The 14,493-nt window shown below is 44.9% G+C and overlaps 1 non-coding gene across 1 annotated transcript; it reads right to left on the reverse strand.

Moving 5' to 3' along the window:
• Positions 1-3,784: 3,784 nt before the first annotated feature.
• Trnaq-uug lies at positions 3,785-3,856 on the reverse strand. Its single transcript has one exon. It is a non-coding gene; the product is annotated as a tRNA-Gln (tRNA).
• Between the last annotated feature and the right edge of the window lie 10,637 nt (positions 3,857-14,493).

Raw genomic sequence — 14,493 nt, forward strand, 5'->3', positions numbered from 1 at the left:
TGTTGCTACAATTATGAGTTCAATTGTAATATTGAAAACGTCGTCTCTAATAATCACAAAATATTCGATTCAATCAATAGTCTCGGTACTTGTCATTAATCCCGATATCGTTAGCCATCTTGCAATTAGTCCAATCTTCTTATCCACTAATATCGAATGACCATGATATCCGATATCGTCTGTTTAATATTACGCTTTGTCCTTGATTCTCATCTTTCCGAGACGACGGAAAACTATACAACATTGTTTTATGAATAAAAAAACAGAGGGTTGAATGGCTTTACAGTATCTTTTTTAGCTGCGAAAATAAGTTATAAGTGGGGAATAAATTTTACGAAATGTAACGTAAGTTTTTAATTGATGCAATGAATTTTGGACGCAATCCAAATTTGATGTCCGCTTTTGTGATTCATGGCGATGATGCCATAACAGTTGAGAGATCATAGAGCTGTTGCATTCTAGTCGTCTAATATCCTCTACCATCTCATTGCTAAATCCCATTGCCGTTAGTCCAACCTCTCATGAATTCCACGATATCTGATAACTATTTAATGCCGTTTTCTGTCTTTCTATCCTTCCTCCGAGCGAAAACTATACGACGATCCGTACATTATTTCGTGGATAAGGCAGACTTTACAGCCACCAAGTTCCGAGGACGGGGATTATAGAAACCTTTCGAAAGTATATATCCGAATACGACGGATACGACATATTCGCCAAGTAAGCTCGACATTGTCGATCAGTTAAGCTCCTCCACAGCGGGAGAGGCTAAAGGCGCGATAAATCCGGCGTCACGGAAGGATGCATAAATCTCCTTAATTTACTACCACGTAACTTTTATTCCCTCGTACCACCTACCACGTTACGCTAGCTGGCAGTATCGAAATGTTTAAAACTTTTGAACCACCTATCGTCGCGATAAGCAGCCATTTCGACCTCGAGATTATTAATTTAGACTCGAAATGGCCGTGCTTTATGCCGCACGCGAATAATCCGGAGTTTCGCGATGTCGAGACGATATCGTTTGAAAAATTTATACGCGCTCTTAGCGAAGTGAATCAGCACAAGAGATCTAAAATCATAAATTGAAAAGCTACGACAAAAATAACTTTTAACTTTCGAAAGAACGAACAATCGCCGGCGCACTTTGCCGAGGGAAACGATCGATTCGGCCTGGTGATGAAAATCTCTTCGAAAATGCATTTCCGGGATATCAGGATAAAAGCTCGTGTGATTCTCGATTACACGTTCCGTCATTACGGGGAGTATTTTATCGCCTGTCTGAGTTACGAGATTCCGCTCGTTAACCGGAAAGTTCCCGGGGATCGTCACGCTCAAATTTAAATTGGGAAAGTATTTTACGAGCGCGCGGGAGTTTCACGGTAGCGTTGTCACATCTTGATGAACTTCCGGTAACGATCGTAGGAAAATGTCGCCCGTCGTCTACCGCCGCCTACGTTGAGCCCGCTATACGACCGCGTCGCGGGAATCTGGTTCACGAAACGAGGATCCACGAAGATTAATGAACGTCGATTACTTATTCGTGCCATTTACTCCTGATTGGGTGCGCCGCCGTGATTATCGTATAATAGGTTACCTCGGAATATGGTCCTATCTATTCAACACCTGTGGATCCCCCAGGCAATTTAAAGAAATCGATAATATTGCATAGTGAAAAATATATATTTAAGAGAAAATAAAATGTTAATTAACGCGCGCGAAGCGCTAATTTAGTTATTAAAAAATTGCAATAGATGATTCCTTTTTGAAGAATATATTCAATTTTGTTGCTGTACATCATAAACGTGTATCACATGAGTAACTTGTCTAATCGGATCAAGCACACCGTCATGACTAATTAACAATCACGTGCTATCTCAATTAATCAGCGAGAGAAGCAAGTAGCGTTTGGTGACAGAAACGTTTATGCAATCAGACGACGACGGGCGAAGCACGTGAGGCGGCATAAACGCCCCATTAAACCTACCTCCGTATGTTTATCAAACAGGGAGAAAAAAAGCGCTAGACGGGAGGGAAAAAAAAAGTATATCGTATCCGCATTTAAAATGAATAATCCGAGACTCCCTTCGGCACCACTTATCCTCGCAGTCGCAATTCGCGCACGCTTCGCATCATCCTCGCCGCTAATGCCCGATACATTTTGCGAACGTCCTGTATAATAAAGGGTGCCCCCTTGAAATCCACGATTTCGGAAAGACAGTATTCTTTATATAGCGACAAGGGAGAATTGAGAAGGGTCTAGTTGCATAGATCCGTGAGGAATAAATAATTGACGAGACTTCCGATCCACGGGTTACATTTCGATACCCAGGCGTATCGTTACAGGGATTTCCCTGTACAAGCAGCCACCTGCGGCGTGAATACGGACGCACACGCGTGTGCGATGTCCGCCCACCTGACAATACGCCGTCTCGGCAGGATCGTAAAACCGCTCTTTACGCGTGCTGCGAAATGGCCGGTAGATAAACGCGTTGCGGACGCTTGCCCGACGTAGATTACGACAACCCGCTGTGAACGCATCTCCGCGTAAAAATAGTACTAGGCGCTCGTAATAAGTTTTTCTTACGGACGACTCGCGACGAACTTCCCCCCCCCCCCGCGGAAGATCCAATCGACAAATTTACAAGTCGCTAAATTTAAATGGCGAAATTTAGATAGCGAGTTTGCATGCGGTGGCATACGGTGATATTTTTAGAGGCTTCAATCGCGTTCGATGTGCTCCGGTTACGACCGCGAAGTAAATTCAGAATTATCTACAATTTACGTCAAGTCTGTAAACGGGCGGCGGATGATATCAGCTGATTGTAGCTTCTCCGAGCAACGCTTTCTCGTTCTTTTTTTTTCTCCCCTATCGCCACGGTATTATTGCATCGCGCCGTAACTTTGACACCGACGCGAAAAAAAAAAACGGACGAACTCGAGCTTGAAACGATAGGTAATAAAAGTCACTCGGGTGCGTACGGCGGTGATCCGAGCGGAGATAAGAGACCTGATGGACAGCGCGCGAAATCGTACGAGGCGCGACAATGCGATAACACGGGCTCCGCGAGCACGTATCGTGTGACGATTATGCGTAGACGATAAACGGACCGACTGCATTACAGGATCCAGCCGCGCGATTGCGTAATCGCTGATCAAGCGACTTCGGCGGACGATCAAATATAGCTCTTTCGCCGCAATCGGCACGTGGACATGTGACTGTCGGCGGTTTCGATTACACGGAGAGAATTTTCTCTTAAACATTACTCTGAAAATCGTGGTAATTGTGAGACAACGTAAATCTTGAAGAATTTTACCATACTTTTAAAAAAATTTACTAAAATTTAATAAAATTTAACAAAGTTTTAGTAAATTTTGTTAGAAGTATAGTAAAATTTATCAAATTTTGCCAAATTTTATTAAAATTTTAGTAAATTTTGTCAAAAGTATAGTAAAATTCTTCAAGGTTTACGTTATCCACAATTACTACGATTTTCAGGGTAATTTTTAAGAGAAAATTCTTTCTGTGTACATATATAACGAAATATTTTCTCTTTAGTATTTTCATAATGTTTCAACACAGACGATCTACTTAAAACGTATGAGATTATATGTACGTATATATATATATATATATATATATATAATCTCGACGAAATATTTTAAATAACGCACAGTAAACAAAATATAAGTTTAAAAATAAAATCTATATATTATTAAAAAAAAACGCTAAACGCATATATAAGGTAGTGGCTTGAAAAAAAAAAAAATATATTCCGCCTTAAGGTCCCACCGAGATTTGAACTCGGATCGCTGGATTCAAAGTCCAGAGTGCTAACCATTACACCATGGGACCTTCGCGGGATGATCGGGCTTATTGAACGTACAGGTCAACCATCCAAATTAAAAATTCGATCTCGCGCGATTAATTCTAAAAGCAGAAAGATTAAAAAACGAAACGGTACAAATACAAATCGTAATATACTTTATTATCTTTGTACCTTCAGCCAAGTTAAAATAATACGTTTTCGTTTACAGCCGTGTGAGCGTCACGTCTACGCGTTGCGTCTTTCTAAAATCTCGTTCGCTCACAGAAATAAATTTCACTCCCTGTCATGTTACATGTCCGCCGCCGTAAAAGTGGTTATTTACAAACCCCTTGCTACATTACATCCAGTTCACCCTCCCTCCCCCCGTGTCGCAAAGGAAAGAAAAAAAAGCCTCTCGAGCCGTTTCGCGAGTGTCGTCCCAAATCGGAAGAGCGGGACGAACAATGTATAAATTCGAGCACCCCTCCAAAATGAGAGACGGGCAGGGGTGGGAGAAAAAGGGTGGAGGATGGAAACATAGATTTCGAAAGCATCGACAAGCGGGAGCTGGTGGAGGTCGACCCCTTCTCGCCCCCGTGTCAACCCCTAATTGAACGGAAGCCGGCAATAAATATTACTGTTTCTTTCGTGGGGCCGATTTTATAATGGCTCGCAGCCGTGGCATCAACGGAAGCGGATGTGCAATCAATGTGACATACGCTCCGGGGATTTATACCCCGTGTCGCTCTCTACGTGCGATTAACTTGCAATCGGATCGGGAATAGGAGGAAGACGCGGCGTCGACCGAGCTGCGGAATTGGCGAATTTCACGAGTGCTGGGAGATAAAAGATTTTTGCATGGGACTTCCTTGACGAAATCTACAATGCATGTGAAAGTATGGTATCTATTAAGTGCAGAGATAATGATCAGAAACATAATATCGACGGTAATAAATGTCGTTTGTGTGCCAAAGCATTTCCTTTGTATTTTAGACATTAGAAAGCGCTTGAAAAAATTTTATTGATTATTTCATTAACATTTGCGTAGAAATTTAACATTGCAGAGTGAAAAGTATGTTAACTGCGTGTCGATGTAAAACATTGCAAAAATAATCAGTAAATAACAGGAAAGTATAAAATCTATAAAACATATCGAAATTTCTACACGTACTATGATGAACTTGTTTTTAGATGACTAAAATTTATGATTCAATACAAAATCAGTTATATAATCAGCGTGTAAAACATAACTTTTTCCATACTGAACCGCAAAAATTTATTGCACGCTCGCGCGTAATTCACATTCATCTCGATATCCGTCCTGTTAGCTCGACCCGAAAATCCATCACATGGCCGACAAACGCATTTATCGGGGGAAACACAGGTGGCATAGTCGTGGGGTATGTCTGTCATCTCGCAACGCGGAATCATTCCCAGTCGGTCCAATACCCCACCACCCCTCTTCTCTCCAACTATTTCGCGCTGTCTGGAAAGCCCCGACTGGTGTTGCAGACTGCGACTTCCGGTTCCTTCTTGATAATTAGAAGCGACCCCGGCTCGTAATAACAATAACGGCGCGTGCTACGAGGCAGCGGCCCCGGGGCACCTCGTTTGACATCAAAGTGAGGTCCCTCCCTCCCCCCCCCTCGCCCACCTCGCGCGCCTCTGTTGCCGGCATGCAACGGGGCACGACTAATGAGATTCACTTTGCTTACGGTTTTGCCCCTGCTCTCGCGATACTCGCTTTATCCCCCCCCTCCCTCCCCTTCGCCCCTTGACACGACCGACTTCGCTGGCTCGCTCGCCACCTTTCGATCATTTTGATCATCGCGGCGATACCGCGCCCCACGGTGATGGCGCACCCCTTTTTTCCGGCTTCTCGTACCACGACGCCGCCTTTGTGCAGCAACGCTCTCGTAAATATTTGAGCGCGGCTCGCCTCGTTAGCAGAATTTGTTGTTGCCTGTTTGATACGCATACCGAATGGATCGCCAGCGTAAATAGAAATAAAAATGAAAATAAAAATAATCACGAAGTAATTCGCTTAATCGCGAGGGATCACTGGCGTTCGCGGGCTTATGCACCGTTGAGCCTTGCGGTTCTTTCTCATTCGTCATTCGTAGAATTTATAACGCTATATATCGCATTATATTTCAATCAGTTTAATAGATGACAATTATGGTGATGATAAGAAGATCTATTTATGAGCTTTATATTTAGTGGCTACGCGCAACGAATCCTGTGACATGCAGAACGAGGCGTTACGCAGCCAGTCGGGCTTATCTACTCCATAGGTGCAATTATCCCTACCAGTTTTATTGCGCGCTTAATTGAAACAAATCATTGTAGCAATCTAAGCTTGTCCCACATACATGATCCGCTCGGCTACTTAATATTATCTCGTAAACATCGCAACGCTTCGACACGCGGTACCTCTCCCGGTGCAGAGAAATAATTTGTCACTTAGTGCATAGTCATCTTATTTAACGTTATAACGAATTAATTATTGATTAAGCCTGTATACTCACGCTTACGCGTCTCGCGTCATCCATTACCGATAATATCTATAACTCATCAATATTTATTATCATCGTCATCCTGACTGTCTTCGTATTCACCCGCACGTGAAAATCAACCGCTTACGCGCCGTTAGGCCCATTAGCGAGCCCTGTTAATAGACAGACATTAATTATGTATGCATCTAGGTCGACGACAAGGAGGAGGACGAGATCGAGGCGCGACGGCTCTGACGATGACGACAAGGACTCGTCGGCGACGAGTGCATTATGATGCACCCCTATGCCGCCACGTGGCCGGCCGCTCGGCTCGAGCCCCGCGTGGCCCGCGCGGGATTTTAAAACGCGCGGGAAAAAAAAACGGGACGCACGCGGATGACACGCCGTAAGGGCGGCGCGAATTAACGCTGGAAAATAAAAGAGCGCGCCCGTCACGCCTGGTGGCAAAATGGCCTGTGACTAATGCGGCACCACTTCCTGCGCCGGGCTCGAGTCCTCGAGACTTGACTGCGACTCGAGTGCGACTGCGATACGCTATGAAAATCATGTCACGGACATATTGCCGGACCGTTTCCGACCGTGGTGGAGCCCCCCATACGCCATCGATATAATTAATTACAGGAAGTTACCCCGGCCGGCGCGAAACTCGTACGCGGCGAACAGCGAAAATTGATTCGCCTGTTATCCTCGAACTGGTCTTGCTCCCATAGCCGATACGGTTAATCGTCATGGGGAGACTATATGTTGAAGTCGTTCTAAATTGAAGGTGGAAGTCGTCAAGGTGCGTTACGTTACGGCTAATGTAACGTGCAGCGCGTAACGGATTTTGGAAAATTAGTCCTTTTCACAATTTATTATATAGCCTATATTGTTTCCTTTAATTTAATAGTATTTAAGAGTACGCTGCAAAAAGAGCACTAGTCTGTTAAATGAAAAATCTTCACATTAACATTCAACATGGCTTTTTTCATATTTTTATTAAATATCTTTAGTTACAGCCTCTCCAATGTGATTTTTATTTAAAGGCTGTAATTTGCATTTTACAAAAAAATGCTTATTCTTTACTACTTTGTACTCCTTTCTTTAATTTAGTAGTATTTGAATACTGCGGAAAGATGTTACTGATAGCTCGTTAAACACAAAAGAAGATATTAGCATTCGTTTTAAGGTCACATCATTGTTACGTGTGGTCACGTTCTGCCCCTGATTTTTCAAGTTTATTTAATGACCATGACTCGCATTTTACAAAGAGTACACTGCCTCTTAACATTTATTATATTATTCTGTTTAATTTAATGTTAATTTAAATTTAATTATAATATTATTAAATTTCTGTTTAATAATATTATAATGATTGTAATGTGAAAAGATATCGATGTAACATAAAGAGAAAGATATTCAGAGTCGTGTCGTCGTTGATCCTCTTTTCGTTTTGTTCAAGTTCGTTTAATGACACGACATGCAGTTTACGAAAAATGCCACTCCACCATTACCATGAAATTACGCCCTTTTTCATATGCCGCACACAAAATATACATATATTTATGCTCCTTTCATTCGGAGCGCTCCCTTCGTCGCGGACATATGCCGCACTCGTGGTTCCAGGGCCACGCGTACGCTCATTAGCGTACGCTATTACGCCGCGGCGTAATTTCACGATATACGGGCGCGATCATTTTCCGGAGATAGGAAGTCTTCCGGAAGAGCGCGGCGACCGGCAGCGGTCTCTCTTGGATAGGTCAGTGCCGAGAGCCATTCATGTCGAGAACGCGGCGGCGACGACGCCACGGGTGGGAGAAATCGCGACGAAGCTTTTTCGCACCAGCTTCTCCTCCCTTTCCCTCCCCGACTCACGACTATAGCTGCGAATCGTTGCACGGTGCGTTCACACGCGTTCACGCGCCGACACGCACGGGCGTTTCAATCATTTTTATCGGGCGAATCTGCATCTCGCCGCTCGCTCCTACGGTCACGTTGTGACAAAAGTGGACGTAGCAGATGCCACGATGCGGGCACTATCTCATCTATGGCATCTACGACGGTCACGCCCATTTCGAATCATTATTCTAGTTGGCGGTTATCATTTCACTTTTCACCGAGTCTTCAGACCGGGTTAATGGAATATAAGAAAAAGCACCTCTTGATCGAGAGAGACTGCTGGGTCTCTCAGTCTCCGCGCCCGCCCTTTCTCGTCGCGTTAGTCACTCTTGCCGGGACTCCCGTGGTGCAATTGTGTCAGCCTAATGGTTTTCGCTCCTACAGAGAGCTCCGTAGGGATGACGGAGACCAGAAAAAAATACGAGAAGCCAAAATTGTTGAGCCAAAACGTCACTTTGATTTTTCTTTTTATGCCCCGCTTGACGAGGATCAGTAGATTTTACATCTTCGGTTTCCTCATTTATTCGACTGGATTTTTTTTTTATTCGGTTAATCTTCCACTTCTTTAAGGATGTATGCGAGACCCTACCTGCGTCAAGGGAAAAGTGGCGGGATAATGCGCCGAAATTTTGCCACTACGTCGCAGAAATGTCCTGTCGAAAGCGATCACAATGACTTCGTCCAAAGCTGACAGATTGGACTATCAAGTAACCAACACGTCGAGTATCTTCGGATGTTGATAGTGTCGATGGAACGCAATACTCTTTTTCGTGATACACACACATATATGTATGTGTGTCTATATATTTTTCGCGGGCGATGCTGTCGATAACAATTGTCGCGGCGCGTGATAAATGGTAAGCCCGCGGGATGGCCCATGGTGGATTCTTGTAATTTTAGATTACACTTCGTTGCCCAAGGGCTATGGTTAACGCATGGTCGGTCAACCCCCTCGGCCATCACGGAGTATCTTGTCCAGAAGGGTTAGATTAGATACGTCGTTCACTTCGGGCCATATATCTGTTCGACCCCGTCTTTCCATCGCTATGCCGCCGTGTGTACACACACCCGTTTATCGACTGTGTGTCTGTGCGCGCGTATGTATTTGTTGACCATACGTGTCCGACGTGTGCGTGCATGCGTGCGTGCGTGCGTGCGTGCGTGTGCGTGTGGACGAGCGTGAGTCGCGCGGTGAGTTACGGGGCTGCGGACAGAGTGATGCATTGCCGCAGAACCGAGAAGGACCAGATCCCACGGGAATCGAACAGGAACCCTTGCACCTCACACCATTACACCCCGTGACAGAAAGGGGAGGGGGGGTTGAATTATTGGAATATCGACGTTACCGGGCATTAAATGCTTCAATTACGATTAATATCGAAATGCGTTAGAACAATGCACGCGGCCCGTACCTCGGAACGGATACCTTTTGCGATGGCGTGTTTACGTCTGTCTCTTGGTATTCGCATTATTGATGTGTCCTGAATACATGCTTTATTCTACCTCACCTATCGTACAACGGAAATAAGCGCTTCTGCATTAATTCCATTCTTACACGTACGCTGATGTACTATTTTTCATTAACATTTAATGGAATAAAAATGTGAATGAAATACATTATATCTAATATTCCAAAATAATCTTAAACCGTTAAAATTTATTTTTTTTTATGTTACATATATAATTGTATCGAAAATATGTACATATTTTTTTCAAATATATCAGGTAATTGAAATTAGGAAAAATTTGTGAAAGATATTAATTCCGATGATCGACAATTAATGCCTAAACGTTTTCCTTCGTGTGAAAAGCTTGATGTAACGTAAACAGTGAGGTAATTTAATACAGTCGGTAATATACGCGAACGTTTGCATAATAAATGCACGGTGTAAGATGACCGCGCGGGCAAAAATAATCTGCGTAAAGCCATGGCGATTATATACACGCTTACTTCGCGCGCGTCAATGTTTTCGCTCCCGTTACGTCGCCACAGTAAAACTGTCGTCGGTGAAATACACGGGTGGACGCTAGTGCGGAGGGCAAGCGTTATTGTTGCACCATATAAATCGCGCTTGATCGCGGAGGAGTATGGACCCGTATATCAAAACTACTGCCGCCCGCGCGCCCACTGTAATTTGTGGCCGGTAATAGAAGAGGGAAGCGCACATCCGACGAAATTATTATCCAGAAAATACATGAATTCTGCGGCGACGACGGCAGTACTTCGGGGTCGCTCAAAGGTCGTGGTGCGCCACCCTTAGCGACGATACTCCGGGGCTTCCGTAGGCAGTGTGCGAACCAACACTGCTGCCGGCAACGTCCAGCCAATTCCCGTAATGCACAAATATGGCATACCGCGCGGTAAAGCTATTCCCCATCTCGAGCCTTTACGCCGGCAAGCAAGGTCTACGATTTTATGAGAAACTTATGGATCCCTTTCACATATACGCGTAGATAAAAGCTCTGTCCAAAGTTCAAAATCGCTGATTTTGGGACGGACGTCCCATCATCTTAATTACGATATAAATATGATATTTTTATCGAAAAATCCAATTTCAAGGATTCGGTATTCTGCGAGAAGAAAAAGAGGTGCGGCCTAACGCGTCCAACCGCTCCCTCGCATGATCATTCACCTACAGCGAACGTTTGAAATACCCGAGAAATCGTAGCCACACGAACGAATTCCGGCAGTGGAGAAGTTTCCAACTCGTTAAAGCTAATATCGCAGCCTCCACCCCAATTGCTAATGCGTCCGCCCGTGCGCGCACCCACGACACAACACTTTATTTTTATTTAAAGTGCCCCGAACCACACCCCTCCGTCTCGGTCGCCGATTGCTTGACTGGCTGGATGGCTGATCGGCTCCCGCCTCATTCCGGCGGGCCGAGGGGACACGGGGGAGATTCGATCGATTACCGCGATTAAAATAAAATGTAAATGGCGGTACGAGCGCGCGACTCGTGTGTTATGCAAATTCGGTTCTCCGGTAATCACTGAGTGGAAGCTGATGTCTTCCTCCGGCGCTAATGGCCCGGGAAAATGCAAAAAAAGACGAACGAAGAGAGAGAGAGAGAGAGAGAGAGAGAGAAAGTCGATGAAAGAGAAAATAACGGCGCGAAGTGTATTGCAGCTCGCTTGTACGTGCGTACGGACGTGTCTCTGTGAGGCGCGTGAGTGTGGGCGAACGTGTGCGCGACAACGAATCGAAGAGAAGAGGAATGAGTAGCTAGCGATGGTTGCACTCGAGGGTGCAGTTGACTTCAATAGTTTAACGAAATTGCTGGCGAGGATCCCCCCGGCTCGGCCCTCATTCCGGAGATTTTCTGATTCCCGGACTGCTTCGATATTTATTTGTTCCTTTATGTTTCACGACGCGAGACGTGCGCAAAGTAATACAATCTTACGCGAGACTGCAAGAACCTCGTCCTTCACTGAAACCGCGCGCAACTTTTTGCTATTTATTACAGCCATACTTGCAACATATTAATTTATTATTGAATTCTAATAAATACGCCACATTACGAGGGCAAATGAAATTATTGCCGTTTATAAAATGTTTATGTTGTACAGTGCGTCGCTTTAATACGCTTAAACGATGCACCTGCCGCGGCCTTTAATACTCTTGTTTAAAACACGCCGCCCGTAAAACGTAACGAACCCATTTATCGCGATAAGTGAATGAAAAATATCCATTAGCGTTCGGTAGCGCGGAGTGTATCGTCGAAACTACGGTAATCTACTTGCCGGGTATACGCGCTTATAATACATTACGCCGGCCAAATGTGTTCTCGATATTACATATTACACGGCATACCGCAGCCATTAATCTCGGCCACTTGCCGCGGCCGCGTAATTAATGCTAAACCAACACGCGCGATCGCGCGGACTTTCTCTACCGAAACCGAATGGAACGTCCACCCTGATGAAACCGCACGCCGACGGTGAGCGTGACGCGCGATTCGACGCGTATCTGCAACAGTGCCGATAGGCAAATCGAAATGGCGATCGCTATTTGGGAGGGTACGGGTGGTAGTCCTGGGTTGTGCAACGACGCTACGCACACACGGGACGGACAGAAACGAAGACACAGAGGGGTAAACCGGCGAGCGGGCGAGAAGGAGAGAAAGGAGTTCAAGCGGAATGGGGCACTCGGAAAGCCGAACAAAGACGCAAAGCTCGACCGTACACGCAATTGCGGGAGCGCGCGCGCGCGCGCGCGTCACAGGACACCCTAGGCGGTATCAAAAGGACGGTAGGTAGGTGCATGCCGATGCATTCATTGTGCCTCGTACGCATATACGCGCTATACGCGTATGCACACGTATACATCGCCGGCCCACCCTTCCGCGCGGAGTGTGCAGCTCGGCGATGCAACGCGCGGGCAGGGGAACGCGCGCGGCGTTCGGCTGCGCCAGGATGATTAATTAGTTGTCGCGCGTTCCATGTCACCGTGTCACTCTTGTCACGGCTTTGTCACTTCGCTGGGAGCGCGCACACACACGCGCACACACGCGTGTCCCCCCCCCCCGCGTGCCCGCGGACGCGCGCTATCGCGCGGACCGGGCCGCGCCGCGCGCGCAAAGCAAATTGCATTGTAACCGGGGCTGCAACAGGCGCGCCATTAATCAATGCCTGGGACACGGTGCGCGATGCGTACTGCCAATTTCCAAGTCGCGCCCTCGACGACGGCCCTCGCGGACAAAACAGCGGATAGATGCGCGGTCGACGGATATGGAAATGAAGGCGGGTGGGCCCGGGGACAGCGCGAAGCCTCCTCGTTTCGAGGCTTCGATGCTCGGGTTATCGATAAATCCGTTGACCGTTCCGTCAGTCGTTCGATACAATTTCCATATTTCATGAAATCGGACAGAAACTAACTATCGTTAATTATTATTACTTGAGATTGAATAGCAGCTCTCGCACGTTATCGGCAAAATTACATTTGCGTGGAGCTCCGGTGTTGATTTCCTACGCTCGCGACGCATCCGACCGGATTGCACGTCTAGAATAACGGCGAGCCAGAGCAGCCCTCGTACGGAAGGCGATCGGCTCAGCAAAAGCCGGTCGATAACAGTAATGTAATCGTATCCGCGTGACGTCATCGAGTCCGGATCGGTGCCGATTTCTTTTAACGACGCTCAATCACTTGATTTACCTGTTGCGCCGATGCCCAACGGCACTTCGTCGAGACGCATCCCCGCCATAAATATCGGACTCGGCGAGAATAAAGATATCCGCGACGTCGTTTTCCTCTCTTTTCCCCGCTTTTCCATTTCCCTTTTTCTTCTTTTCCTTGCGTTCCGTCGGGCCACGTGTTAGATTGCCTTCAACACGCTTTCCGTTTTATCTTCCAGGGAATGAAGTTGTTAACTAGCTAGGTAGCTTCATCCACTTACCATGTTTACTTCGCGCGTTCTATATCTCATTTTCTTTCTTTTTTCTTTTCGGGATCTCTTTTTAAGTATTTCGTCTGGTTTATAACAAGATAAAAACGTCAAGTTTGTATACATGTATGTAATAGTAGAATTATTTTTATGTTATTTTATTTAATCGAAATGATTGCATCGAATTCTCTTTAACATTTGCTGAAAGTATCATGTAAAATGCAATTTAAATTAATTAAAACCTAACATACACGATTCACTTTTAATACTAATTAAATTTTGGAATGCCTTTTAATTCAGATTAATTATTTGATAAAAATTTAATTGGAAGTCTAATTAAACGATGCCAAATTAATTTCGAAGCGATAAAATACAAGTGATAAAATAAAACTATACAAATTATTATTATATGTATAATGTACAAACTATAATTATAACTATATATTTTTTCTATGCTACACACACTTAAAATGTGGCACAGCTATTCTTGATTTTATATGTGGAATATATTTGCACATTACGTCAATACAATTCACGTACACGCCGATTCAAGTGTCCAATGCTTGACAGTTAATTAAGAATCAATTTACAGAATTGCGGGTGATGCCTGTAACGCATAGAAATCAATCAATCTACATGCAGATGTATTTACGGCATTCGGAATGAACACTTGCGCCCTTCGTATTTTGAAACATTCTTGTCGCGGCGAAATGCTCGATCATGTGCAAATCAATTAGTGGAAATCAATCAATTTATCGGCTTACAAAGTGATTCCTCGCTTAAAAATATTTGTAAAATGTTCGTACACAGGATGAGGAAAAAGTATGATACCGGACAAATATTTTGAAATTATGGTATCTGAGAAAAAAATTCTTATGTACGGTGTATATGATAAAATATATAACA

This window comes from Monomorium pharaonis, chromosome 10 (assembly GCF_013373865.1).
Source record: "Monomorium pharaonis isolate MP-MQ-018 chromosome 10, ASM1337386v2, whole genome shotgun sequence".
Lineage (NCBI taxonomy): Eukaryota > Metazoa > Arthropoda > Insecta > Hymenoptera > Formicidae > Monomorium > Monomorium pharaonis.